The sequence below is a fragment of the Lissotriton helveticus genome, chromosome 1_1 (assembly GCF_964261635.1).
Source record: "Lissotriton helveticus chromosome 1_1, aLisHel1.1, whole genome shotgun sequence".
NCBI lineage: Eukaryota > Metazoa > Chordata > Amphibia > Caudata > Salamandridae > Lissotriton > Lissotriton helveticus.
Window position 1 is genome coordinate 1,783,791,659 of NC_136057.1, and position 27,784 is coordinate 1,783,819,442.

General features: G+C 46.6%; 1 long non-coding RNA gene across 4 annotated transcripts in view; it reads left to right on the top strand.

The window, feature by feature from the left end:
• Positions 1-27,784, top strand: part of LOC144752479 (uncharacterized) — a 307,677-nt gene that overhangs the window by 143,468 nt on the left and 136,425 nt on the right. For all 4 annotated transcript variants that reach the window (XR_013594119.1, XR_013594118.1, XR_013594116.1 and 1 more), the window contains exon 3: positions 18,507-18,569. This is a non-coding gene — a long non-coding RNA (uncharacterized LOC144752479). The remainder of the gene's footprint in view (positions 1-18,506; positions 18,570-27,784) is intronic.

Sequence of the window (27,784 nt, forward strand, 5' to 3'; positions counted from 1 at the left end):
GTAGGATTTTTCAACGTCTGAGTCTTTCTTTAGCAAATCAGTTAATGGGACCGAAGTGGTGGAATACTGGGAAATGAAATGTCGGTAGTAGCCAAGGAGGCCCAGAAAGGCTCGAACTTCCTTCCTGGTGTGAGAAAAGAGTGTTTCATTGGTCAATCAGGGTTCTTGTAAAGCGCAACTACTCACCCGTGAGGGTCTCAAAGCGCTGAGGGGGAGGGATTGGATTTTCTGTGCTGGTACGGATGCACTCTCGTGGAGAACCTCCCACTTCACATCTCTCACTTCCGACTTCCTGTTTCAACGTCACCGTCGCCACCATCGACCGCATCGGCAGCCACACCCGGGGAACCACTGCAGGGAGCACGGCGTGTGTGGTGCGTGTGGGGGCCCGACGATCGTAATCCACAGGGGCCAGCGAGGGCGTGGAGCCTGTATTTTCCGCGGCCGCCAGAAGGCCGCCAGGACAACTTAAGGATATAAGGCTCCTCAACTTCATACGAGCCGCGAACCACGAACCACGGGAGGCGCGTGAGGCGTGAGAGGCGCAAGCCGTGTAATGTGAGTGGCAGCCGGACTGCAGCGTAATTCGTGTGGGGACAGAACCCTTTAAAATACAAGTGGCAGGGGCGGAATGCTGGCAAAAAAACATGCAGGGGGCTGTAAGACAAACATAAGAAGCTGCGAGGGGGTGTGTAGGCACTGAAGACCCAGTGGTTTTTAAACTTGCAGCAGTCCAAGGTGAAGAAGTGTTGGAGCACTCGGCCTGGAGTTTGATTGGTGAATGGAAAAGTGAGGCTGTAATTGAGAAGTGGTGGAGGTACTGAGTGCAGGCCCACAGAACAGAGGTAAGTGGAAGAGATAATCTATAATAATAATAAGAGGAAATGTAAAAGTGCACAGGGAGCGGGGTAGTAGTGTACCCATAGAGCTGTGAGAAGTTATAGAAAGTGAAAGAGAAAAACCATCCTAACACCGCGTACTCCGGAAAGAAGGAGCTAAGGAAAGTAAAAGCAATGGTCCTAGGGAAAACGAAACCCCATAAAGTACCGAAAAATCTCAAGAAATCGGGAAATAAAAGCCCCGGGACGGAGGACCTGACCGAAATACCGAAAGGCTTGAAGGATGTAAACGTGGATATGGCGACACCCACCGGAAGAAGAACTGCAGCAATGGGGTCTACTCCCTCAACGGGCTCAATCCCACAGATAGCGTCAACAGTTTCTAAGTCAGCAGGTGCGAAAGGGGGATCATCAGTATCAAAATCTATCAAGGATTTTTTAGGTAAACATTTTACAGTGAAGGAGACATCAGACAAGGAGATAAGTGTGCTAGAGACCCCGCAGATCATAGAGGACCCGGCAGCTATAAGCTTGGAATCTCTGAACCAGACTAATTTCAATATTGCTGAGATACCGATAGTGTCAGGAGTAGCAAGAGGCCGGCTCGTATGGGGGAAGAACTACATCTCCCATAATGCCCGGAAATTGGGAATGTGATTTAAGACCTGTGATAGCGCGAGAGGTCGCGCGTAATCTGTGTTGTTTCCTGTTTCTTCCTCGGCTGAGGAAGCACTGGAGGAAATCGGTCTGGAGCCCGAGTGTCGGCGTCTTGCCAATGGAGATTCAGCGCCCGTGAGTAATTGGAGAGAGGAAGCGGAATACGGCGGCGGTTTCAACCGCGTATTGCCGTTTTCCTTAGGATCTGTTTCATTGTGGTTTAGATCCGACCTTCAGCGGTGGATACTTTGTTTGTTTCTTGTTAGTACTCTTCTGTTGGTGACAGCGGGTTACGGCGTGTGCAAACCGCGTAACGCCGTGTGTTGCAGTTCTCTTCTTTGGATTAGAGGCAGTGGATATTGCCTCTCTTATATCGGTTGGAAATCATTTGAATTGGTGGCAGAGTAAAACGGAATACGGCGGTGGACGCAACCGCGTATTGCCGTTCGTGTCACGAGCGTGACATTTATTTCATTTCTAAGACAGAAGCGGAATACAGCGGCGGTCACAACCGCGTATTACCGGTTTCTGTATTGAAGCTTTTAACACTATCTGATGGTAGGGGAGCCTATCCTCTAATCCTTGTACTTCTGGACATATGTCTGCTTATTCTGGGTGAGGTCAACCCGTCTAAAGCAGATAGTGCATTGTACCTATTGGAAGTTTAAGTTGCCGAATCTAAGGATATCCAACAGGGTAGGGGTCATTACTGTACAAGGAAATTCATGTAATATAACCCATTGTACTAGATATTCATCAAGTGGTTGTTTTTCCCCTTGTAGGATGTTCGGGTATGGGTTGTGTGATCCAAGGTTTTTGATCCAATGCAGTGGGCAAACAGGTACACCATCACTTACAACTGTTTAGTGAGAATTCATGAGAGTAGAATGTTTAACAGTATATAATTGTCGTGCTTGTGTCATTTCAGAGCCCTTGTCCCTGCGGACCCCTTCCCTACCTTGTCCCTTGCCTGATACTTCGAAGACCCTGGGGGGAAACCCCATGTCAGGGGACTTGGTTATGTCAGGAGGTGGATCATTATTCTACAACAATCGAATCCTGCGAAGCTGGGTCTTGACAGATAGAACCACGCTTGTCTTCCTCACCACGGCTGTTTCAGTCGCTACTTATCCAGGACATAGAAGTAGAGGTGGTGGAGGAAGAAAGAATAAATCAAAGTGAATCCTTGTGTGAGGAAGACCCCGCTCGGAGGGAACTTAGCCCAAATGAGAAAGAAAGACTGGAAAACTCTTATGCCGCCCGAACTGACTTATCAGGCCTTCCTCTACATAGCCTGGAGGTGATGGGTTCCTCCAGTTTGTCTATGCTTTAGGTTATGCTGATGCTCCAGAAAACCTTACAGGGCATTCTAGAGGTTTCAGTTTTAAATAATTAAAATTTAAAAACACAAGGCAATCAGTTTAAGAATATAATTGGGGAGTTGACACAGATTAAAAGCCTAATGCCCTCACTAGTAAGGTCAGTAGAAGTCCAGGAGGAAAATAAAGTAGACAGGGGGGAAGCAGTGGTAAGGGTGAGCAGCCCTAAGGAGGACAAACCAACAGAATATATATATATATATATATATATATATATATATATTCATTCCATTGCCCCATGACAATAAAGAGGTATGGGGAAAGGAAGTGTATAAAGCAAAATACAATGGGGCGAATGAAAAGGATAAAGGCCCCATTTAAATGCCAACCCCGCGAAACAACAGGAGAACGAAAGGGGGTAACCTCAGAACAAAGGCCAGTTGATAAGGTAGTGATGCCAGAAACAAAAAAGGTAACCTTAGCAGATACAGGAGCAATTACCCGTAGACCTGAGGGGCAACCGAGGTGGAAAACAGGGACAAGTATGGGAAAAAGCAATAAGGATACCTTGAGGAAATACCCCGGGGAAAAGGAGAACGTAGCACCAGAATGGGGGATGGAGACGTCCTTAGGTGCTGGGCCAAGTAACCCAATTCCCAGGAAAGGTCTCAGGTACAGAGGTAGAGAAGAAGCAATCAGGCAAAGAAGGGAAGAAACACCAGATGAAAACCCACACGATTTGCAGTCAGAGAGGCCTGTAGATACCTGGCTATTTGTTGAACCAGCAGAACAGGGAAAAGGGGGGAAAAGAAGTAAGGCCCAGATGCATCAAGCAAAAAACAGGTCGCAAATGGGCAGATTCTCAGAATCTGCCCCTTTGCAACCAGTATTTTTGCATTTGGGATGCATCATCCCAAATGCAAAAATCGCAATTAAGGAATCGTTAAATTGAGATTCCTTAAATTGCGATTGCATTTAAGAAATCCCAAATTGAGATTCCTTAAATTCAATGCATCAAACTAAAAAAAAATAGCGATTTCGCAAATAGGAGTAGCAAATTACCATGAAGTTAAACTTCATGGTAATTTTCAAAAACATTGAAAAATGCACTAAAGTGCATTTTTCAAAGTTCCATTTTACACACACACACACCCTTAGGGCATGTGTGTGTGCAAGATGTACCCATATGCAGATTTCAGGGGTGCAATAGGGTGTCCTTTGGACACCCCTGCACCCTTGAAATTGCATTCTCAATTTGTGATTCGCTAATTGCTAATCGCAAATTGAGAATGTCTTCCCATTCATTCCTATGGCCCTATAGGCCCATAGGAATGAATGGGGAGGTATTCCTTAATTGCGATTCGCAATTTGCGAGTCGCAATTAAGGAATTTTAAGAAATCGCTATTTTTAAAGCGGGTTCTTGATGCATGACATTTTGCAATTCCTTATTAGCGAATCCTTATTTTTCGCTAATAAGGAATCGGAAAATGGATGCTTGATGCATCTGGGGGTAAGAAACTAAATCCTCTGAATCGCTCCCAGCTGCTCTCTTCATTTGCAAAATATCCTAGTTTAAGATATGTTAGTACTGAAGACCTAAAAGAAGTGGGGTTCATGGTGAACAGCAATGGGGAAGAAATAACAAAGGTTTTACTCCATTCAGCACTAATAAAAGTTGCAATGGAAAAGGCGGAAGCTGAGATGCTAAGGGAAGGAATTAGAATACTAAAAAGGGAGGATGTGCTGATGGGCAAACAAGGGAAACCATTTCTCAGGAACCATGCGGGCAAATAAAAATGATTAGTTCGGGACGGGGTAAAAAGGAAGCTCTTGAAATCACTATAATTCCTAAAAATCCAGGGTGGGATGTGGAAGATGTCCTGGTCGGGAATCGATATAGAGAATTGGCATATATGAATTGTGAGGAAGATGGGTACTTGAGTAACATTGATTAGGAACTGGGGTCGTCGCAAAGCCTATCCATTTTGCCTTGGAAGGTTAATGGATATAAAAGAATATTGGTACAGGAAAGTTTAAAAAACACACTTAAGAAGTCCGATATTGTTTGTTTACAGGAAACTTGGCTGTGCGACGAAACCCCTGTCACCGAAGGCTTTACTCACCATGTAAAACCTGCAAGAAAAAACATAGTAGGTAGGCCATCAGGTGGACAGATGACGTTGGTTTCAACAAGGATAGTTAGAGACATAGAACCCCTCGAACTTAAGTGTATCTGGGCATTAGGTAGTAGAGTGCGGATATTAAATAATAACTTAAGTGGTGAAAGCCTATGCATCAAAAATGTGTACATACAGAAAGGAAAAATAAAAGAGTATAAAGCGGGTTTCCAACGCATAAAAAAGGACTTGGAGGGTTTATGCGATACTTACCCGAGAGATGTGCTCCTGATACTGGGTGATTTTAACCATAGATTAAATCCCCAAAAAATTGACTCTTGGGAGGGTGATCTGTTAAGAGTATATAACATAGAGTTTGCTAAGTTTCCTAGTTGCGATATCTCAACGGAAAGATGTCGAGCTTAGTCAGCTGTGGGGGCTATGGGCATGATCTCTGCAAACTGAAGGAAAGAAGTGAACCGGCCCGCTAGACACACCTTTAAAATAGGGCAGCAAAAGTGCCCTATAGATTACGCATTTATCCAGGCATGGAGCTTTCATTTAATTAAAAAAATTGAAATACTTAGGGTGAAATTACAGGTAAACAGCGCCCGCAGAGACAAAAAGCATTACAGGTAGAGGTTGAATACACAAAGCGACTTACAACCCGGATTAGTGAAGAATATATAAAGAAACTGAGCGCACTCCAGTTAACAGTCGAGTTAGACAACCTACTACCAGGAGAGGATATATCCTGGTATGAGGGCATAATAAGGCAACTGGTAGAATGCCTCAGGATAAAAATCAAACGTGGTAAACACGAAGTAGTAAGTAAAGCTAAATTACATCCTAATAATAAACCGTGGTTTGATGATGATTGCCAGAAAGTAAAGGCTGGCATTAGGAAATGCCTTAGAGGCAGATACAAAGAAGTAGCATCATCTGAACTTAGGAAATTAAAGATAAAATACAAGGCAAGTATTAGAGACATAAAAAGATCCTATAAGGATAAATGTTGGGTGAATATACTCGAAGTAATAGAAGAAAAAAATGTGAAAGGCTTTTGGAAATTAATACAAGAATGTACGGGGAAAGTTGTAGGGACCCTGCAGTGCTCTGTGCCAGAAAGATAAGTGGGTGGTCTAACTAGAGGAAATTTATGGTAAATGGCCAAGGATGGCGGAGATAATACCCAATAGCTGGCCTGGAGTTAGGGAAGAAGTAAAAGAGTATTTCTCACCAGGCCATATTAGGAGTATAATATCTAGGTTAAATTTAACACTAGCTGCCGGCCCAGATAATCTTTAAAGAGACTTGTGAAATATTCGTGCCATTACGTTTTTGTTTTGTTCAAGTTTTTGTTTGGTTAATGTTTTTAGTTTCTTTTATTTATGGCGATACTAACATCTGTGAGTGGATTATGGGAGTGGAAGTTTTGGAGGTTGGGAGGGAGTGGTTTCTGTCACGCATTGTTGTTTCACGTAATGGGGGTGGAGGGTTGATTTTAAATGGCAGGTTCACGAGGGTTAGATCACAGTTGCACGCAGATGGATGTGAAGAATTAAGCTCTTATTGGCAGGTACGGGTTTTGAAAAAGGGCGTGTAAGCATTTGCCGGGTAAAACTGGGAACGCGGAGAACGATGAGCTTTTATATAAGCGCGTAGAGAATAATGAATGAAGGAGAGTACACAGCGTTTTCAAAATACAGGCAAAATAAGTGTATCAGCGAGGCAAATTGCAGGCGGGGTTGGGGAGGTGATGAATAGGGAAATGGTTTGATAACTTACAGTAGGTGAGAAAGCGTGAAACACTGTATATCTTATAGAGTGGTGAGGTTTGAGGTAAAAGTTGATTGTGATGCTGTTTGTATCTTTATTTTCATTCATTTTTTTAATAATATGCACGGGAAAATGGCTCGAATGTTTCAGGTATACAAGAATTGTAATAAGAGGAACTGGATAAGTTTGACGTAGGATGATGTAGTAATGTTGTCTTTAATGTTTAAATTGCAGTTACCCCTGATGAAGGGCTAATTTAAGCCCGAAATGCATTGGGTGCCAATAAAGTTATGCTGTTTTGGACGAATCTTGTGTTGGGATCGTATTCTTAAACGAGGTCCGGATGGGCACATTTTGAATATGGGAAGCAGTCAAAATGCAGGAGACAAACTATGCATGTGGAATACAAAAAGGAAACTGGCAAAATATAACTGATAAACTTGGATTAAAAACGGAGTAAGTGGGGGCGTGGCTAGCGGCCGACTGGAATGTCTGCTGCCTGAGAGAGCTCCGGTGAGACAGCGGCCTCCCACGCCAATCCGGGCATAAAATCTGACACTAAATGCACCTTGAGGACTTGCCCTGAGGCCCGGAGCCAAGCGGCAGCCGCCAGAGAAACTCCGGTCCTGATCCGACGCCGGTTTCGTGAGCTGTAAGGAACATCAGTGGAGTCCTAAGGAGCGGGCGGCCGCCAGGGACTAAATTTCAGCCTTGGCCCAGCGCCCAGCGCGACAGCAGAGATGGGCCTAACGACGCGGGGGCTCGGCTGAGGGCACTTCCAGGCGAGCTCTAACGGGATGCGGTGCTCCCTGACTGCCGCAACTGATTCAGTGACCCGCGGTTGGGTCCTGGTGGGGGCCGTTATCGAGGTGGGGCCTACTGCCAGAGGGACATCCAGGGACTGGAGTGTCGGAGTCCCCCGGGCCTCCCCGGACCAAAGAAACAGCAACCCACACCCCGGCGGGGGTTGGGTGAGGTGACGCCTACGCTCGTGGGGGGACCGGCGGGACGGCGCCCCCCCACCCCACTCATGGCCTGTGGAGCTGGAGCCCTGATTTCAGCCTGGAGCAGAGACCTGACGACCGGTGGGGACCGGCCCAAACATCACAGGACCCCCACCCCCCGTTGCCTACCGTAGAAGCCCTGTGTGACTGGCCGGGCTGTGAGGCCCAATTGTGTCGGAAATAACGCAGTACACCGCGACAGAGTGCCCCCCCAATCGCAATCGACGCCATGTCAGGCAGAGGCACACGTAACCAGACCACACAGCCAAGGCTAGACAAATACGCCTACAACAAAGACTTTCCGCCTCTACCAGAGAAAATGGATTCTGTGGAGGCGGGCCACGGGGACGGGGGCCCCAAGAAAGTTACATTAGAGGACATTATGGTGGCCCTCACCGGCGTCCAGACTACGGTTGGTACGATCTCCACGGATGTTTCCCTCCTGCGGGCCGATTTTCAGAAAATGACGGCCTGCGTTATGGAAGTCGAGCAAGTCACAAAAGCCCTGACGTCCGACACTGCTTCACTGCGGAAGGAAGTATCCTGACTCGAAGCTGCGAATAAATTGATGGCGGAGAAACTGGACGACCAAGAAGGACGCTCCTGAAGAAATAACATCAGAATCCTTGGTATTCCGGAATCTGAAGGGAAACAGGCCATGGATCTCTATGTGGAGGATCTTATCAAAACTCGACTACAGCCAAAGGGGCTCTCGGCCTTCTTCTCAGTGGAAAGGGCCCACCGAGTGCCGGCAGGTCGACCCAAACCGGGAACTCCCCCCCGACCGGTGCTTGCACGCTTATTTAACTTTCGCGACCGCGACGCCATACTACAAACGGCCAGAGTGGCCCCGCCGATCCGAGTCCAGAACTCCACTCTGTCCTTTTTTCCTGACTTCACGACGGTGGTCTCCAAACGTCGCCGCAGCTTCTTAGAAATTAAGAAGGAACTACGAGCCAAAGGTCTTCCCTACGCAATGCTATTCCCAGGTAGTAGCAGAAGGCAAACATGTTTTTTCGAGACACCGGAGGAGGCATTCGACTGGCTGGAGGGCTGGCGCCGAACAGAGGGACCGCGACGTGGGAATGGGAGCCAACGACACCGCAGGGACAATGAGGATATGAACGGGCAGGACCTGAGACGGTCGGACGAAGATGAGCTGCAACACACCCAAGATGAAGGCATCGGACATGGGTGAAGCTGACGGCACGCACGCATTTGAACTATGGAGCACGAACCTGGACTGAGATGCAGCTTGACCCTTTAGAGCACTGGGCTTCAGCGGTCTCAAGGGTTCAAGGGAAGAACTGCACTTCTCACTGGACTTCTGACCCCCTCACGCAAGTACTCTGTTCGGGGTTGGGATTGAGCACTCTGCTAAGTTGGGGTGGCGGGCAGTTCGAAATCCGCTGGTCAGGGAGGCAGGGAGGGGGGAAGGGCACAAGGTAGGGAAGTTTGGGTTTTGAATTTTGTTTTGGTTCTTGTATGTTATGACAATGACTTGCGCACATCATGCCCACAGGCTGCGAGAGATACACATTCAATGGACGTGACGTACTATGCACACCCTCCATATTGCACCTATGGCGACATTAACCCCAGCAGAAAGCACTGCGGAGGTGTCCCTTATCTTCCTCCTTCATAGTACTACAGACAAAAAAGGACGATCAGGGGAGGTTTGCTGCGGTGCAGGATCAATGGGAAGGAAGGGTTGTTAACGTGGTCTCGGTATACATACCCCCTGCACTGCATAGGGTGGCACTTCCAGCCCTTAGTGACTTTTTACTGGCACTGCCGGAGGGAGACCTGATTATTAGAGGGGACTTTAATGCCACAATGAATGCCTCCCTGGATAGACACACGGTGAGGACACTGACACCTGGCATCTCCCGCCTCCAGAGTTTCACGGAGGCTCTCGGGCTGATTGACAGTTGGAGGCATCATCACGGCAATTCACATTTCACTCGAATGCCCACAACAGCCTTTCTAGGATTGACTATTTCCTGACTTCTGCCACTAGCCTACATAATGTCATAGACGTAACAAACAAGCCTAGAGGCATCTCGGACCACTCCCCAGTAATGCTGACTTTCTCATTACACCATATGACTCACAGACGAGCGTACCCCATCTACCCCGGGTATCTACAGGTTCCGCAAATACGTAAAGAAATTAGTAAGGCCACGAAACATTTCTTCATAGAGAACGCGATGTCCGCCAGCTCCCCATCAATTTTGTGGGAGGCCTTTAAGACAGTTGTTAGGGGGCAGGCCTTAGTCTCCATCACTGGTTATAAGAGAAGCAAGCAGGAAGAGTTGCTGGATTTAGAACTAGAATTACATTCGGCCGAGACACAACATTCAGCGGATCCCACCCCATCCTCAGCACATGCATTACACCTTAAACAACACCAATACAAAGAACACCTTCGACAAAAGACCGTATCCAATCTCACTGCCACTAGACATAGTATATACGATGTGGGTGACAAGGCAGGAAAACTGCTGGCGTGGCTGGATAGGCGGGAACGGGGTATCGGGGGCATAGCACAATTACGGACACATGAGGACCGACTAACGTCGGACCCGCAAGAAATAGTGGACACCTTGGCGCACCACATCCGCGGTGTTTACACGTCAGCGTCGCTCGTATCGGAGGAAGAGGCGGCGGCCTTTTTAAGTGCCATTGACATGCCCAGACTCACTCCAGAAACCTCCATGGAGATGGAGGCTGACCTGGGGGAGGAGGAATTATGCACTGCAATCAGCACATTACGGTCAGTAAAGGCACTAGGACCCAATGGGATCCCGGTAGAGATGTTTAAACAGTTGTCAGCCGTCCTCACCCCCCACTTATTAAACATGTACAACGACAGCCTAGAACGGGGTGCGCTGCCGCCTGACCAGCAGTTAGCCACCATAGTGGCGATCCTAAAACCCCGACTGAATGCACCTCATACCGTCCCATTTCCCTGATCAATGCAGAGGCCAAAATTCTTGCTAAAACTTTAGCTAACAGACTGCTAACACACCTCCCGCGCTTAATTCACCCAGATCAGTCTGGCTTTATGCCTAATAGGAACACCGCACTAAATCTCCGATGCCTCCACGGGGTGTTGGCCAGAGCACAGGACTTGAAAGGCCGGTGGTGGTCCTGTCCTTTGACGCAAGAATGGCCTTTGATATGGTGGAATGGAGCTTTCTCTTCGCAGTTCTTAGCCACCTAGGGTTCGGCCCCAGATTCTGCGCTTGGGTCCGTCTCCTTTATCACAACCCGCGAGCACATGTGACGGCTAACGGACATCTATCAGACAGTTTCCCTCTGTCAAGAGGAATACGCCAGGGATGCCCCCTGTCACCACTCCTTTTTACGATGGTGCTGGAACCCCTGGCCCCACAGATCAGAGGTGACCCCCTTCTGACGGGTATCCGATGGATGGAAGCCTGGGAGGACCGTCTGTCTCTCTACGCCGATGACATCCTAATATATTTGACAGATCCGGAGCACTCCCTTCCGGTGCTCCTCGAGATATGCGACAATTATGGGAAAGTCTCGGGCTACACCATCAATTGGGCCAAGTCTGTTCTGTACGTGCTGCGAGGCCCCCCCCGCCACGCCTCACCGAAGAATGCCCACTTCTGGTCTCCAGCGACTCTTTTAAATATCTGGGTATCCATATCACTTGCCAACCGGCAGATTTCTTCAACAAAAATTTGGCACCCCCTCTGGAGCGTTTGAGAAGAGATGTGGTACACTGGGAGCAGCTCCCACTAACGCTGCTGGGAAAAGCAGCGTTTTTCAAAATGATGGCACTACCCCGCTTCTTATACGCTTTGGAAAGTACGCCGCACCCAGTGCCCTTGAAATACTTTAAACTGACAGCAGCACTGGTGTCCACGCTACTATGGGGCAACAAGCCGGCCCGTATAGCACAGGCCAAACTGCATCGCAGTTGGTACGACGGAGGGATAGCACTCCCGAATGTCCAGCTGTACTACTGGGCAACCCACCTTAAAATTGTTAATCAATGGATACACGCCCCACAGGACGACCCTACCTATATGGCGGACAGGGCCCAGCTGGGCACGAGAACTATGCTCTTGTTGCTCTACAATAAGGACCAGGTCCCGAAATTAATAGGACGAACAAAGCACACGACTACCCTATGGCATGCAGCGCAGGCGTGACTTGGGTGGAAAGGGACCTTGACCCACCTTACCCCACTATGGAATACTAAAAAATTGGGACGCTTGCGCAGTAGTAAGGGATTCGACCAGTGGGACGACATAGGTATTTCCACAGTGGGCGACCTATGGGACAAGGGAGATGTGATCCCGTTTACCCAGCTTCGACAACAGTACGACCTTGCCCCCTATGAGACCTTCCAATATCTACAGATCAGGCACGCACTGCTAGCGGCACTGCCGCAGGGTACGGAGGTCCCCGAAGCCTCCCCACTAGAGGATAGGCTGTTAACAGACTACCTACAGAAACGCGCCACGTCATTTACCTACCGTAAATTGATTAATAACTTACCGGACCCCACAACACCACTGAGAGACAAATGGGTGGACAGCATGGGGGACATGGCCGAGTAAGAATGGCAGGAGGCACTGGCCTCTCCCAAAGAAGTGGGGATACCGGCACGGCTGCAGCTAGTTCAGTAATTAAAAATCCTGCATCGGACATACCATACCCGAAGCACCCTGCATAAAATGGGAAGGTCACAACATCCGCACTGTCTTAGGGGCTGTGGGGAGGAGGGGTCCTTCTATCACACACTGTGGGACAGTCCCCGGATAGCTGTTTCTGGAGGAGGATACTGAGAACACTATCACAAGTCACTGGTGTCTCAATGGCTCCAGAGCCCCGAAAATGCTTACTAAACATATGGGAACCCAATGACCTCACACGCTTGACACAAACTTGGGTGACACTGGGATTCATCGTGGCAAAGCGCAATATAGCGCTGAAATGGGGAACCGACGTTATGCCTGCGCTCTCGACCTGGTGTAAGGATATAAATTCAGCCATGATGGCTGAAAGAACGGTCTAAATTGCCCGGGGCTGTCCCCAAAAATGGACCAAAATATGGGCAGCATGGAACATTTATCGGGGGAACATATGTGAGCCTATACCTGATCATGATAACGACAGCACTGATGAAGAGTTATGAGAAATATAGGGGTGGAATGTTTAATCAAATGTATGTGGTCTTACTTACCGCCGACTGGGCAAATGTACGAGCTATTACTGATCTTCTGAACCTGATGTGCGTATTAATAGTCATGACTGACATTTTCTGTATTGTCATATTTGCCACTGATTGGAATATAAACAATAAAAACAGATTTACAACAAAAAAAAACGGAGTAAGTTGGCAGTGGTGTTTTGCTGAAGGCAGTGGTGAGCTGGTCTTCGGTGACCCTGTTCCAGCTTCTGCGAGGATCGCAGTGGGCGTGGTGGTGTACAGTGGGTTTGGTGAAGGAGAAGAGGACGCAGTGGTGGTCAGTCCAGTGTGGCTCAGAGGTGTGGCTGACGGAGATGTTGGGTCTTGTGGGGAAGATGGGGTCTAGCATGTGTCCTACTGAGTGGTCTGGCATTGTGACCAGTTGTTTGAGTCTGATGGTGGCGAGGTTCTCCAATAGGGATGTGGTGTTGCGGTCGTCAAGGTGGTCCAGGTGGAAATTGAGGTAGCCGAGGAGGATGTAGTCCATTGAGACAAGAGCGTAGTGAGCACTGAAGTCGGCTATGGCTTTGCTGAAGGGAGGGTGGGGTCCGGGAGGTCTGTAGAGGAGGGTGCCGTGGGAGGGTGGACTTTTGGTTGGTCTGAAAGTGGAGGTGCTCCATGTCGGGTGAGTGGTCGTCTGAGCAGGTTGGAAGGCGAGGGTGTCTTTGTGTACAGTTGCGATGCCTTCTCCAGATTGGTTGACACAGTCCTTGTGGATGTTTTTGTATCAATCTGGGATGGCAGTTGCGATGTCCGGGGCTGAGGTGGGGTTCTTCCAAGTTTCCATGAAGAATGCGACGTCGGGGAAAATGGTGTGTAGCAGGTGCCAGATCTCCACGGTGTGCGTTTTTGATGGCACTTTGTTTTTCCTCCTGAGGTTCTATGAAGCCGTTTTCTAATATGTATCCCAGGTATTTGATGCATGAATATCCTTCTGGGTATTTTTTTACATTAATGTGTGAGTTAGCCTCTTTTAGTTCTAGCAATATATTTTTGCAATGAACTAGATGTCTGTTCTATTTCTCTAGATGATTATGTCTATATAGTCTGAAGAGTAAGTCTGGGGGTTATAGAGGACCTTATTCATAAGTCTTTGAAAAGTTGCTGGGGCTCTATTGAGTCCAAAGGACAAAAGGGTAAACTGAAATAACCCTTTCTGGAGTGGCAGAGTCAGATTTTTTAAGAGCCACCTGCCAATAACCCTTATTGAGGTCCAGCTTTGTAATGAATTTGGCCTCACTTAACAGTTCTATGAATTCATCCACCCCGGGAAAGAGGGTAAACATTGAATTTGGATACTCTGTTAACGGCTCTGAAGTTAATGCAAAACTAAATTGTCTCATCGGGTTTGGGTGCAATCACAATGGGGAGGACCACTTACTCTGAGAGGGAACTGTGACTCACAATTGCAGCATCAATTGGACTTCCCAACAAATAGCTTCTCTATGGGCAGCTGGTATCCAATAGGGTTTTTGTCTTACTATTGCCTCGGGTTAGGTTAGAATAGCATGTTCAGCTAAATGGGTTCTTCCCAGGGTATCTGAAAAGAGGGGTGAAACCTGCTGAAGGACTGACATAAGTTCCACCGTTTGAGTTTTGGTTAGTTCCTTATTAATAGGAAGACGGTCAAGGGCATTCTGATCTGGGGTTACTTCATGAATCATATTTATTCTTTTTGGGATAGGACCTTTCCATTTTTTAAGCAAGTTTATGTGTAAGTTTTTTTGTTTCCAAGGGGTGATTTGTAAATGGTAATTGACCGTTCCTATTTTAGCTGTGATTTCATAGGGTCTTGTCCACAATGATTTAATCTTGTTCGTGAATAGGGGAAGCAGTACTACTACTCAGTCATCTACCTTGTAACTACACCACTTTTTCCCTCTGTCATACACTGCTTTTTGTTTAACCTGACTCTTTTCTAAGTTACGTGAACCAGTTCTCTTAGTTTTCCTATTCTTGTTTTTAACTGGTTAGCGTATTAGAGTAGCCATTCTGCCTATCTCCTGTATTCTTTAGTCATTTCTAGTAGACTTTAGGATTGTTTCCCCTACAGTAGCTCAAAGGAAGTGCCCCCTAAACTACTTTGGGTTTGTCCTCTGATTACAAAGAGAGCCAACGGAAGAAGTTGGTCCCAATTGTTTGCTTCCCTGGTTAACATTTTCTTTAATGTTAATTTTAAAGACCCAGTGTATCTTTCAACCAGTCTGTTGGTCTGTAGATGATAGACAGAAGTTTTGAGTTGTGTACTGTTCAATATTTGGCAAACTTGTTTCATTAATTGGGAAACGAAAGGGTTCACTTGTTCTGTGAGGATAATTCTATAAAATGTTGTGCAATCACTTTGGCTTTGGTGGACCATAGCGGAAAGGCTTCTGGGTATCTGGTGGAATAATCCATAATTTCCAATGCATACTGATTACCTTTTGCAGATTTTGGAAGGGGTCCTAGTAAATCCATACCTATTCTTTTGAACGGAGCCCCAATGATGGGGAGAGTCTGTAGAGGTACTGGGGGAGGTCTATAAGGATTCTTTTTTTGGCACACTTCACATTCCTAACAATATTTGTTATGGTTGCATAAATTCCGGCCAGTAGAAATGGCGTATTGTGGCCTGAGTAGTTTTTAGTTCCGGTGTGACCTGCTGACAGATGAGAATGCCCAAAGAACATAATTTTTTAATTGAATTCTTTAGGGACTAATAATTGTGGGCAATCTGTGGTCTTGCTTATTCTATATAATAAGCCCTTTTTTATGAGAAACTGGGGAAAAGTAGGCGAGGGATTGTGTGCGTTGCACCTTGACTCCTGCCGTGCATTTTGTAGGGTAGAATCATTACTTTGAGAGAATTGGAAATTTCTATCTGTGTCCCAAGGTTCTGGTGGAAGGAGTGTGTTCTTAGGAGAAGGTTCGCTAGGGTTAATTTTGTTGGGAGAGCTAAATTGTCAAGAAATTCAGGGTTATCAGAACCCAATATGAGATCCTCCGGGACAGTTCGTAAAACCCCAATCTCGATCTCCCATCTTTTGATCTTTCATGGTTTTGACAGTAAGGTTGGCAACTAGTTAGGTTTTTATGTCACCATGGACGCACTTGATGCTTACAGCTCTCCCAGGAAGTATTTGTGATGAATGGACCAAATCCCCCTTGACCACCGGCTGCTTTAAACCTGGATCTAATAGGGCAGCAACCCACTTGTCATTGACCTGAAGACTTGCATAAAAGTAGGGTCCCAATTCCTGGGTATATAAAATAGACCGGGGCATGGCTGACATCCATTGGTTCACCTCCTTGGTTTTTTTGAACAACACAATCTGCTATGTGGCCCCAGTCACCGCATTCGTAGCATTGAGGCACTTTTTGTAAGGGGACTTCAGGTCTCGTAGCCTTTTCTGTCTTCCCTCCCCCTCTTGTAGAATTATTGCGATGTGGTTTGCCAGTTTCCCAAGTATATACACATGGTTTGGCTCGGGAGAAGGTGGTGGCCATTTATACGGCTTTTTGTGCTGTAAGACGAGGATGTTGCCATAGCCATCTTTGAGTGGCCATTGGAAGGACCTCTACATATTGTTCCACATATATTAACTCCATTATTTCTTCCTTACTATTCTCATTTGGTTTCAGCCATTTCTCAGCAGCCATTTTGAGTTTGAAATATGATGTCTTTGGTGTATCATTGGGGGTTCCCCTCTCTCTTCAATATTTTACCCTGTATGACTCATCGTCCATCCCCAAGTGGTCTAGTATAATTTGTTTAATTTCTTCAAACGGGGTGGTTCCATGGGCGTTGGATATTTGATAGGCCATCTGCGCTTCCCCTGTGATAAGGGGAGCTGAGAAGAAAGGCCACTTGTCCTTGGGCCATCCACAAGCATGGGCGGCTCTCTCAAAGTTGATGAGAAAAGCGTCAGGATCCTCTCCTATAACATATTTTTGTAATGCTATATTCTCTCCCATACTTGAGGGGCTTCTAGTCCATACCATGCTAGAGGTTAATTTAAATTGATCCGCTGATACTTTGTGTAATTCTTCAGCCTGAGTTTTGAGGGTTTCACGAAAGAGTTCCCGATCTGCGTTTGCCACCGATAATAGCTGTTCTAGGGCCTATTCTAATTTCTTTTGGCCCTATGCCAATTGTTGAATCAGGGTTTCCATTTGATATCAAATGGCCTCTACCCGCATTCTCCACCACATGTAATGAGGCAGGGGTTAATTAATTCTCGAATGAGTTAAGGTTGACTTTGTTGGTTTATTGTTAGTTTAAGTGATAATATAAACCCAGTCTATACGGTTCTTCCTTAATTTCTTTTTCTTCTTCCCTATCTTATAGGTTTTTTCTTTTTATTATTGAGAGAATTCATCCATTACAAAGTCCATAAATCCATAAAAACAAAAAGCTATTGATAAAGTAATTACATCATTATAATCCTTTTTAACATTTGAGAATGAGTTAAAAAAATTAATTTGGTAGATTTGATAAATAGATAAATTAATACAATATTATAAAAAGCTATTTGTTTTACTTTTTTTTTTTTTTACACTTCACATGTATCCATAGAACTCCTAGCTGAATAATTCGCATAGTTTTAAGAATTTCCAGTATGAACCAGATCTTAATGCATTCCTCTTTTCGAACTCCTTGATTCTTTATAATTTGAACCTCTAGTGTTGGAATTTTGGAATTTCCTCAGATATCTTCTTTTGAAGAATTAAGGATCTGGCTATTAAAGCAATAAAGTACAATTCCTTTTTTTTAAATGGCAACATTTAGGTCAGATGAGTACCCTAAAATTACTGTCTGAGTGTCTAACGGATGCTTCAATTGTAGTGTATAAGTACAGAACTGATTAATCTCATCCCAAAACTTTCGTAACCATGGGCAGGTCCATATAATATGGGTCCAATTTTCCCCTACCTCCACAGCACAACTAAGACAATTTGTGGAAATCAGCTGGTTAATTTTATGGTGGAAAGTGGGAGTTCTGTACAGAAGCCACTTGGTATAAAATTGCATTTGGCGCAGATTGGCCCCTTTTAGCAGGGTAAAATTAAACTTGTTAATCCTATCCCAAGTTGTAGTGGATATCTGGAGATTTTCTTTGGATTGCCATTTTTCACACACCTTCTCACAGAGCATGGTTGCGTAGTGAGGAAACCCAGCAACTAATCGATTTACAGGTCTTCGATTCTATCAGATCCTCAACGAGTTCAATAGTTGCTATTCTATCTCTGGGGTTTATGTCCCGTAGGAAAGGCCTAATCCTAATAAAAGACCATTGCATCGCTTCTTTAAAATACTAAATGCAAGTCTCTACTTCCCTCCAACTTTTACAATTTGCATCCAGAAAATCCCATATTTTACATATTGTTAAATCAGGGTTTCCATTTTATATGAAATGGCTTCTACCCTCATTCTCCACCACATGTAATGATGCGGGGTAATTAATTCACAGACGAACGTGTTAAGGTGGACTTTGTTGGTTTTTTGATAGTTTAAGTGATATAATAATCCCAGACTATATGGTTCTTCCTTAATTTCTTCTTCTTTTTCTTTTCCTCATAGGTGATATGGAGATCTGGACCAACAGCTTGAAATGCGCTCTTGGAAGAAAAATAAAGACCACTGGTAAGTGAACTGGTTTAAGGATTTTCTCCAGAGTTGTCTCTTCTTAGTACAAGGAGTGACGTTTAATGACTGGGATGTCTTTACAGCACCATCTCCAACACCCAGTGTGAATCTCATGCCATTCTGCCTTACCAGACCAACCGGCTATTTTATACCCTTTTCGAGTTCTCGATACCCTCCATCCGCCTCCTGTATTTTCCCAGGAAACGTTTCCATACCTGGTAAAGCCATGCTCGTCCAGAAGCGTGGCAGGCATGATGCAAGTCCTGTGGCCCTCTGGTTCCGTTGCCACTCCTCTCCCTCCATGAATCTCGTATTCATCTCGCGTCTTCAGGTTGCCTCTATCTTCTTCCCTCTTAGTCACTTCGCTGTCATCTTCGCCCGCTTCCGCCTACTTCACAGTCCCGTTGGCGTCTTACGTCATCTCCTGAGTCGTCTGGGATTTAAAGCAATCGCATCCTCCAACTTCCTCTTTGTCTCTTTCCCGTTCTCAAGGGAATTCAATAATGGTGGCATGTCTGTGTGTCTCAACACCAGATGCCTGACCTGCCGGGTCTGTGAAAGAAAGGTAGATGGTTGAAAATTGGTCTTTGCTTGTCTCGGAACATGTCATCGGGCTTCCTCCTTGGAATTCACTATGGAAGTGTTGGTCTCCCTCTCCTCCTGACAGTCATACAATACATGCATATCATGGGTTGTGGACCCCATGATGGATTAATCAGTACATTACTAAGGCCATTGTGGAGCACTTTGGTACACGGCTAACTGCATTGAGAGACCAGTGGGAGATGGAGATTGGTGGAGCGTTTAATTACAAGTGGTGGAAGAGGGTGCTGCTGATCATGGTTTTAACACTTAAAACAAAGCATAATGCTTCTCTTGGCCAGAGACTGGTGCCCCCCCATAGAACACTTAAAGCCCCGCAGTTTGAAGACCTTTGACCTAGACCAGAGTTCTTCAATCTGTGGGACGCGCCCCCCCCCCAACCCCCCACCCAGTGGGGCGCAACACCATCTCGGGGGGGGGGGAGCACTCCACACTAAGATCTTCCCTTTGTTGGTCTTTTACTGTCCTGCGTCGCAAGTCTTCACCCATTTCAAATGGGATTTATTTTGTTGTAGAGCTCCTGTAATAGAGGGTTGGAGGGGGAGGGAGGGGAAATAGATTAGGCACGACGTGCCCGTGCTTTTGTCATGTAAAGAGCTGAGTTAACTGTCCCAGGAGAGGGTTAGTTCTTAGAGCTGAAATGCTTTAGCTGCAGTGGGAGGCAGGGAGTCTCCTGCTAAAAACAAAAGCAAACGAACAGACAGTCCTGTTCCTTTGTGTTCGATTTCATAGCAGAGGAGACTCCTTAACTCCCACTGCAGCTGAAATGACTATATGTTCCTTGCTTTCAGTTTAGCAGAGGAGACATCCTGCCTCCCACTGCAGCTAAAGCATTTCAATTCTACAAGTTTAACCCAGTCCTGGGAGGGTTTGATCTTAGCAAAAGGAGACAAAGTTTCTTTTAAATGTACACAGGCAGGCGCACAACGCCCACAGGGCTTCAACTTGCCAAAAGAAAAATGCCAGCCAGCCATGTGTTGTTTAAACAGCCTGCAAATTGATTGTCTTGCCACTAAATATGCTTATTAAGAAGTATGTATAAATTTGTTATGTGACTTTTCTGTCTTTGTTCCATTTTATTTTCAGTCATAGATCATTCAGGCAGCCCTAGAACACAATTAAAAGTTATTCTATTTATATTTGCTGGTCAAGGTATGCACACACAGGTGCTGACAATACAGCTTTAGATAACTGTTTATTTTTGTACTGCCTGGGACATCAAAATAATGAGCTGGCAACCCTAATCATAAAACTGGAAGTTTGAGGTAAGATTAGCACATTTATTTCCTCCACCCTGATCCCTGGTTAATGCCATAATAGCAATAGCTTAACATATCTGAAACCCTATGCTGCCGTCAATAACCAGCTGAGTTACTTCAAGTGTCTGGGAATGCACCTTGCATTCAGACAACTTGTTCCGCATTCTCGCCCTTCACTTTCACGCTCACCCTGCATTCACAGCGATCACAATGCCGTCACACTGATTCCGATGCACTCACACCATTTACCCGCTTACCCTGTACTCACAGTGATCACTCTGCACTCACAATGCACTTGCTCTGTTCACCCTGTACCTCACCCTGCAGTCACACAGGCACAGTACTCGGCCTGCACTCATGTGACACTTCACTCACCAGTCCCCTTTCCTGCTCAATCTGCAATCTCACTCAAATAAGGCCATCACTAACCATACATTCATGCGTCCCAGTCTGCACTCACATCCGCACCCAAATTCATATGGTCACCTCACTCACTCTGCAGTCACTCCTCTTACCCTACTCTCACACTGTTGCATGGCTCGCCCTGCACTCACATGGGTACTCCTGCCACCCACACAGCGCAGGGGTTTAATGTGATTGCTACAAAGAACGTGTACAATGCAGATCAAAGAACTGAGCGTGGGTAAACAATGAGTAGTGATATAAAACATGAACTGTTTGCCAGAAAGGTGCTATAGAGTGATGAGGTGCATTGTTGGTGAGTGGTAGTGAGGAAATTCATGGAGGAGGAGGAAATGGGGGAGGGGGCGCCAAAGCAGACCGTTCCAGTCAATCAACAACATCTGACCCAAATACCTCAACAAGAGCGTTTCCTTCCACGTACCCAAGCCTCCGCTCCGCCGGCCTCGTCCTGGCAGAGGTACCTCGCATCCGCAGAGGTACCTCGCATCCACAGAAACAGAGCTGGTGGGAGAGCCTTCTCCTACATAGAAGCCAAGACCTGGAACGAGCTTCCTGTGAACATCAGATGCTCCCAGACCCTGCACTCATTCAGGAAGGACCTCAAGGCCTGGCTCTTCGACTGATCCAGAGCACATTTTATCTTGGAAAATTGTGTTTTGAGCTGCGTAATAAGCCTCTGTCATTTCACCACACCCACTCACAAACCTGCAGTTTACTAAACACTCTTATTGTGTTGAACATTATTTGCTGGATATGGCCCGTGATATGCGCATGGCAGTCGGTTATGTACTGTACCAGATTCCAGAAATTTCTGTCAGGTGGTGGGGGGCCCGACATCTAAAAAAATTCAGCTGGGGGCTCAACCTACAAAAGTTTGAAGACTGGTGACTAACATATTCGATATGTGGCCCAGTGCGCAGACTGTTCACCTGGTGGCCTATTGTTGAGTTACGCATATCCTCTACCATTAGTATGTACACCACCTCAGACAACCCTTTCTTGCAAGTTCTGGTTGTAGCATGCTTAACCGTATTCAGTATGCTTATTTTTACTACCAATTATGTAGAGTAAAATATATTGCAGATGTCAATAACCCTGAATACATACTTGCCGTTTGTTCACCTCCAAGCTGCCAAATGTATTTAATCTTTTTACTAAATGTTAATATTATGATACAGTTATTGTCTCGCCAAATAACGTCATGTTAAGAATATGTTGTGCATGTGACACTCTGCATACTGACAAAGTGTACGATATGTTAGCAATTGTAATGTTATAATGGCCAAAACAAAAAATGCTGCATCCATATATCACTTGCAAACTGTTGTGGCATGCCTCCTGTATTGCACGCCAAAGGAGATGAGTTAATTGTGTGCAAAAACATCACTAAACAAATTAGAATAAAAGTTAGCATAAAGGACTTTGAGAGGTCCGAACTTCAGTGACTCCATAAATGAGAACGAGGTCCTACCAGTTGAACAGGCTTGAGTATACTTTCCACCTAAAGTACATAACTGGTGCAAGAAATAATCCAGTAACAGGTTATCGAGGTTGGTCACTGTTGAGATGGAGGGTGACGAGGAAAAAGAAGATGGTTGGTTACAAGAGATTGTACGTGTAACTACTGAGGAAAATATTTTGGAAAGGAATTTGAAAGAAGGGACAAATAAAAGCAAACTATTAAGAGAACTATCTACATATTTGAGATGTGGATGGACCAGTACAGGCAAACTTGTGATGGAGATTAAACCATATTAGATGGTAAGAGATGAGTTGGCAGAAGAGGATGATTTGTTGTTCAGGGGGACGAAGTTGACTTCAACATTTTCTTTTATTTTTTTCCCACTATTTTTATTGAGGTTTTATGCTTTGCATCCCTTGTGGGTATAAAGTTAAAGAAAGAGAAGTGAACATCGATAAACAGTCCTACTGTAGCTGGTTTTCTCACATTAGTGAAACATTAAGAAGCAGTCACAGACTGGAGAACATAATCAAAAATACAGTATTCATACATAAATGGAAATTGCTTTGGCTTAATTTGTGTTGCATTAGAGTGACCGTGCATCCTGAACCAATGTCCCAATTGAGTATGATGAGGTTGAAGGTCCTGCTAAGGCAGAATAAATCTATGAGAAGGGGATGGAGAGGGTCTCCTGTTGTTTGTAGGGAGGAACAAAACACTGGGGAAAGCTTTGGGGTAGGTGAATAACGGGGGAGGGGTAAGTAGCATGGGCAGGAGCATCGGGTTCGTTTCCGGATAATGGGACTGTGGATGAGGGCAGGGGTATGTGAGGGGGACAGGAGGCGGGGTGGTCATTGGTGCGCTTCATCTTCCGCGTAGCTGCCTGAGAAGTGGGGAGAAAGAAAGGGGGTTGTGAGAAAGTGTTCCATAAAAGCGGGGGTAGACCTGGGGGGGTGGCGTTGGATCTATGTCAGGCACCCCCTAATGTTCATTGTATCTCCAGGAGATAAACAGCATGGAGGCTATGTGTTCTGGGAAAGAGAAGGGGGGTCCTTGGCAGTTAGGTCCCTGAACTGTGTGAGCATGGTGTCCTAGGAGGCTGCGATGGGGCGCCTGCAAATTTACCGGGCCTTTTCCCAATATAATGCAGAGCTTTCCACTTCTCCCCAACGGAGCATTGCCCTGGCCCCTGGGGCAGGGTCGGGGTCCACCATTTTGTGTTAGATGATTAATTGCCCTAGCCCATGAGAGACTTTTATGAGTAGCAAAGACTAAAGAGAGAGTCAAGATGGTTTCCTGGTTGCCAGTCTTACTGCTAGAATTGGAGAAAACAATACGAGAATGTTAGGAATTTGCACAAGTGATAAAGTGCTCAAGATGTACTCTTCGCCAATGCAGTGAAAAGACTTACCAGTAAACCCATGGGAGGAGGTAGCATTGGACATGATGGGTTTGTAAAAAGGGGAACAGGTTGCTGCTTACATGTTTGTGCTGCTGTATTTATTTTCCAGATGGCTTGAAGTAGAATAGGTGAGTGGCATTGGTTTCAATGTTGTTTGTAATTACTGGAAATTTTATTTCAGAGAGAGGGCTGTCTTAAAGAGATTCTAACTGACATTGGGGTGCAGTTCCGCTCAAAAGACATGGCGAATTATGTTGAGGTGTGTGGAATTAGTCATAAGAAATGTGCGTTCTACCATCCTGAAACTCATGTTGTGATCGGCTAAACAGAATGGTAAAGGAAAAGATCCAGTTGGCGATAATGAATGCCAAATATTGGAAAACTTTGCTTTAAAAAAGGCTGGTATATTACAGGATGTCACCACATCAAAGTACAGGGAAGACCCTTTTTAGGTCGAGCCCAGACAGCTCAGGAGACATTCTGTAATCCGTATATGGACTTTGGTCACACCCCTCGCTCTTTTTAAAAAAAAAATCTTTTTATTGAATTCAAATAACAAGAAACATAGAAATAAAACAAAAGCAAGGCAAAATAATACAAATGTGTCACTTCGTTGCTGGGGGGGGTTACATATGCAAATCAAATGTCAGAAGAATACGATGAGATTGAGGGGGGGGGAGGAGACAAGAAGCAAACAAGACATCTAAACTCCTGCGGAGGAAACGTCGGGTTGGGAGGATGACAGGTCAGTATCCAGTTCCGGACGGGGGGAGTACATATATCACCACGGTATGTGTTCCATTGAGTCCAAATTTTCCCCCATTTGCGGGGCGTGCCACGGGAAACATAAACAGTCTTCTCTCTAAACATGCACCAGTCCATGTTCTGTTGCCACACCAGAACTGTCGGTGGCCTCTGGGCGCCCCATAACTGGGCAATGTCTCTCTTGGCAATCATATTACCCAAGGTCACCCATCGAAGCTGCGCCTGGTCATAATCATTCGGCTCCCAGACATTCAACAGACATCTCCGCGCTTCAGGCAATGATTGCACACCCGTGACGTCACTCATAACTTCATGCACGCGAGTCCAATAGCGTAGCACAGCAGGACATTCCCAAATAATATGGAGAAACGTGCCCACCATACCACATCCACGCCTGCACAATCCATCCGCCGAGAATCCCATGTGTACCAGACGGGGACCAGTCACATATACCCTATGAAGAATTTTGAGCTGGACAAACCGGAGGCGTGCCGGGATAGCCACCTCCTTCGGGGAAGAGATCGCAGCCTGCCAGTCTTCATCATCGAGTTCTAGACCATCATGAGTCCATAACTCTCGAAGGCTATCCAGTAGGTCAATTCTGGTATTAATTAACTTTTTATATATGAGCGAGATCGTGCTATCAGGGACGTGTCCATCCAGTATCCGATCTTCAAGCGGGGACGCCTCCGGAATATCCGAACCCAGGGGAAATACAGACAGGACCGCATGTCGGACTTGTGCATACCGAAAGGATTCTCTATCATTCAGGTCGTACTCAACTTTCAGCTCCTCAAACGTCTTAACTCTACCCTTGATCCATACATCATTAACCCTGCTGATACCGATCACATCCCACCTATCAAAACCCTTCGACTTCCAGAGGGAGCCAAGTTTTTCCGACGCAAAAAGCGGAGTAGCACGGGTCGGCTTGTCAGCCCATCCCATAGCCGCTGTAGCACGATACCACACCTGCACCGCTGTCTTAGTGGGGCCCGTGAGAGATCTGCCGGCAGATTTCGCGTACAGAGCCCTGTTATAATCTCCTCCGGGCAGTAGCCATTTATCCATCTCAAAAGCCGGGTTCGGCAAAGGAGCGTAAGTGCCGTGGTTGATGGCCCCCAGCTGAGAGGCCCAATAGTAGCGACGAATGTCCGGGAGTGCAATGCCCCATCGTACCAAGGGAGCGTCAGCTTTGAAAGGGCAATACGAGAACGGCCCCCCCATATCAATTGTCTTTGTAGACTGTCAATCTCCCGAAAGTAACTGGCTGGTACAATGTCAAGTGTGTTTTGAAGCGCATAAAGAAACCGTGGGAGCGACATCATCTTAAATAGCGCCGCTCGTCCCAGAGGAGAAAGAGGGAGCCTACCCCATGCAGTCACATCAGCACGGAGGCGCTGAAGAGGGGGCAGCAAATTGCGTTCATAACGAAGCACAGGGTCCAAGGTGATAAAGATACCCAGGTACTTGAATCCCTCCAGCTCCACCGAGATAGGACAGCCACGAGGCAGAAGAGGAGCCCCGCCGGAGAGGACATAGACGCAAGACATCGACCAGTTGATGACAAGACCGGAGTTTTGACGGAAAGAAGTCAAAACGTCGAAAAGGACGATCAACGACTTTCGAGGCGACGTAAGATACAAAAGTATGTCGTCTGCGTATAGGGATATACGATCCTCAAACTCCGGAGTCCATCTAATGCCCCTCAGAGACGGCTCCCATCTCAGCCAGGCCGCCAGCGGCTCCAAAGCTAGGGCAAACAAAAGAGGGGACAAGGGGCAGCCCTGGCGCGTTCCCCTACCGAGAGCAAAGGGGGTCGAGACACGCCCGTTCACCACCACTTGGGCTAAGGGGTCAGCGTAAAGCAATTTCACCCAGTCAATAAATGTGGGGCCAGAACCGAATTTAGAGAGAACCGCCCAAAGATATGGCCACTCCAGCGTATCAAACGCCATGGTGGCGTCCAAAGACGCCAAGATGGCCGGTTCACGCAGGGTCTCAGCCCGCGCAAGGACGCCATGCAGGCGCCTGAGGTTCAATGCCGTGTTGCGGTGTGGTATAAATCCGGATTGGTCCGGGTGAACCAGATCGCCTATGACCGAAACCAAATGATTGGCAAGCACTTTGGCCAGGATCTTCGGTTCAGCGTTAATCAGAGATATGGGCCTGAAGGAGTCGCAGCGGTCACGTGGCTTACCATCCTTATGAATAACCACTATGGAAGCCAATCTTTGGTCAGGAGGGAGAGAGCCCGTCCCCAGTGATTCTAAAAACATTGACCGTAGATACGGTGCTATCACATCCGGACGGAGCTTGTAAAGCTCAATGGGGAGCCCATTAGGGCCCGAGGCCTTCCCCGAGCGAACCGAGCGTATGGCAGTCGCGATCTCCTCAACTGTAGGCGGAGCCTCCAGGAGATCCCTTTCAGGGTCGGACAAGCATGGCAGCGAGATATCGCGCAGAAGCAAGTGGGAGTCATGTTCAGGTCTATCGGACACAGGGGAGTACACTTCCCGAAAATAATCAGCGAAACATTCAACAATATCAGCAGGGTCAGTGATACGCACGTCATTCAAATCAACAATCACGGGGACAACCCGACTCGCACATTCCCTCCTATCCAGCCAAGCAATCAATTTACCTGCCTTATCTCCCACATCATACAAACGTCCCTGCTGTTCCCTGCTCATCTCTTTCGCCGCGTCAGTTACCAACGCTCTATAGTCAAGTTGTTTCAGACCCAAAAGGTGCAGTCTCTCCGGGGTGACCTCGGACTCCAACTCCCCCTCAAGAACAGTGATTTCATGTTCAAGACGGACAACCTCCTCCCGCCTACATCTCTTAACATTGCCGATCAAGGAAATGGCCTGGCCCCGAATAACAGTTTTGTATGCTTCCCACAACGAGACAGGGGAGGACACAGAACCCACATTTTCGGCAAAGTATTGGTCAATCGTTTTAATTAGTTCCGTTCTGACCTTGGGATCACGGAGATACCACGGGTTTATCGGGGCCACTCTACCCTGCGACCCCACATGCGCGTCCACGACCAACCATAGTGGGGAATGATCCGAGATACCCCTAGCAAGATGTTTCACCTCCCTTATGGAGGAGGCCTGGGAGGAGGGCATCAACACGTAATCCAGTCTCGAAAGACTGCCGTGGGCCCCAGAGTGGAAGGTATATTGCAAGTGCCCAGGGTGAAGCAGGCGCCAGCAGTCAGTAAGCCCCAGAGCCTCCAGGAAGTCCCCCAACCAGGAATGAGACTTTGCGAGTACACGGGGAGGGTAACGAT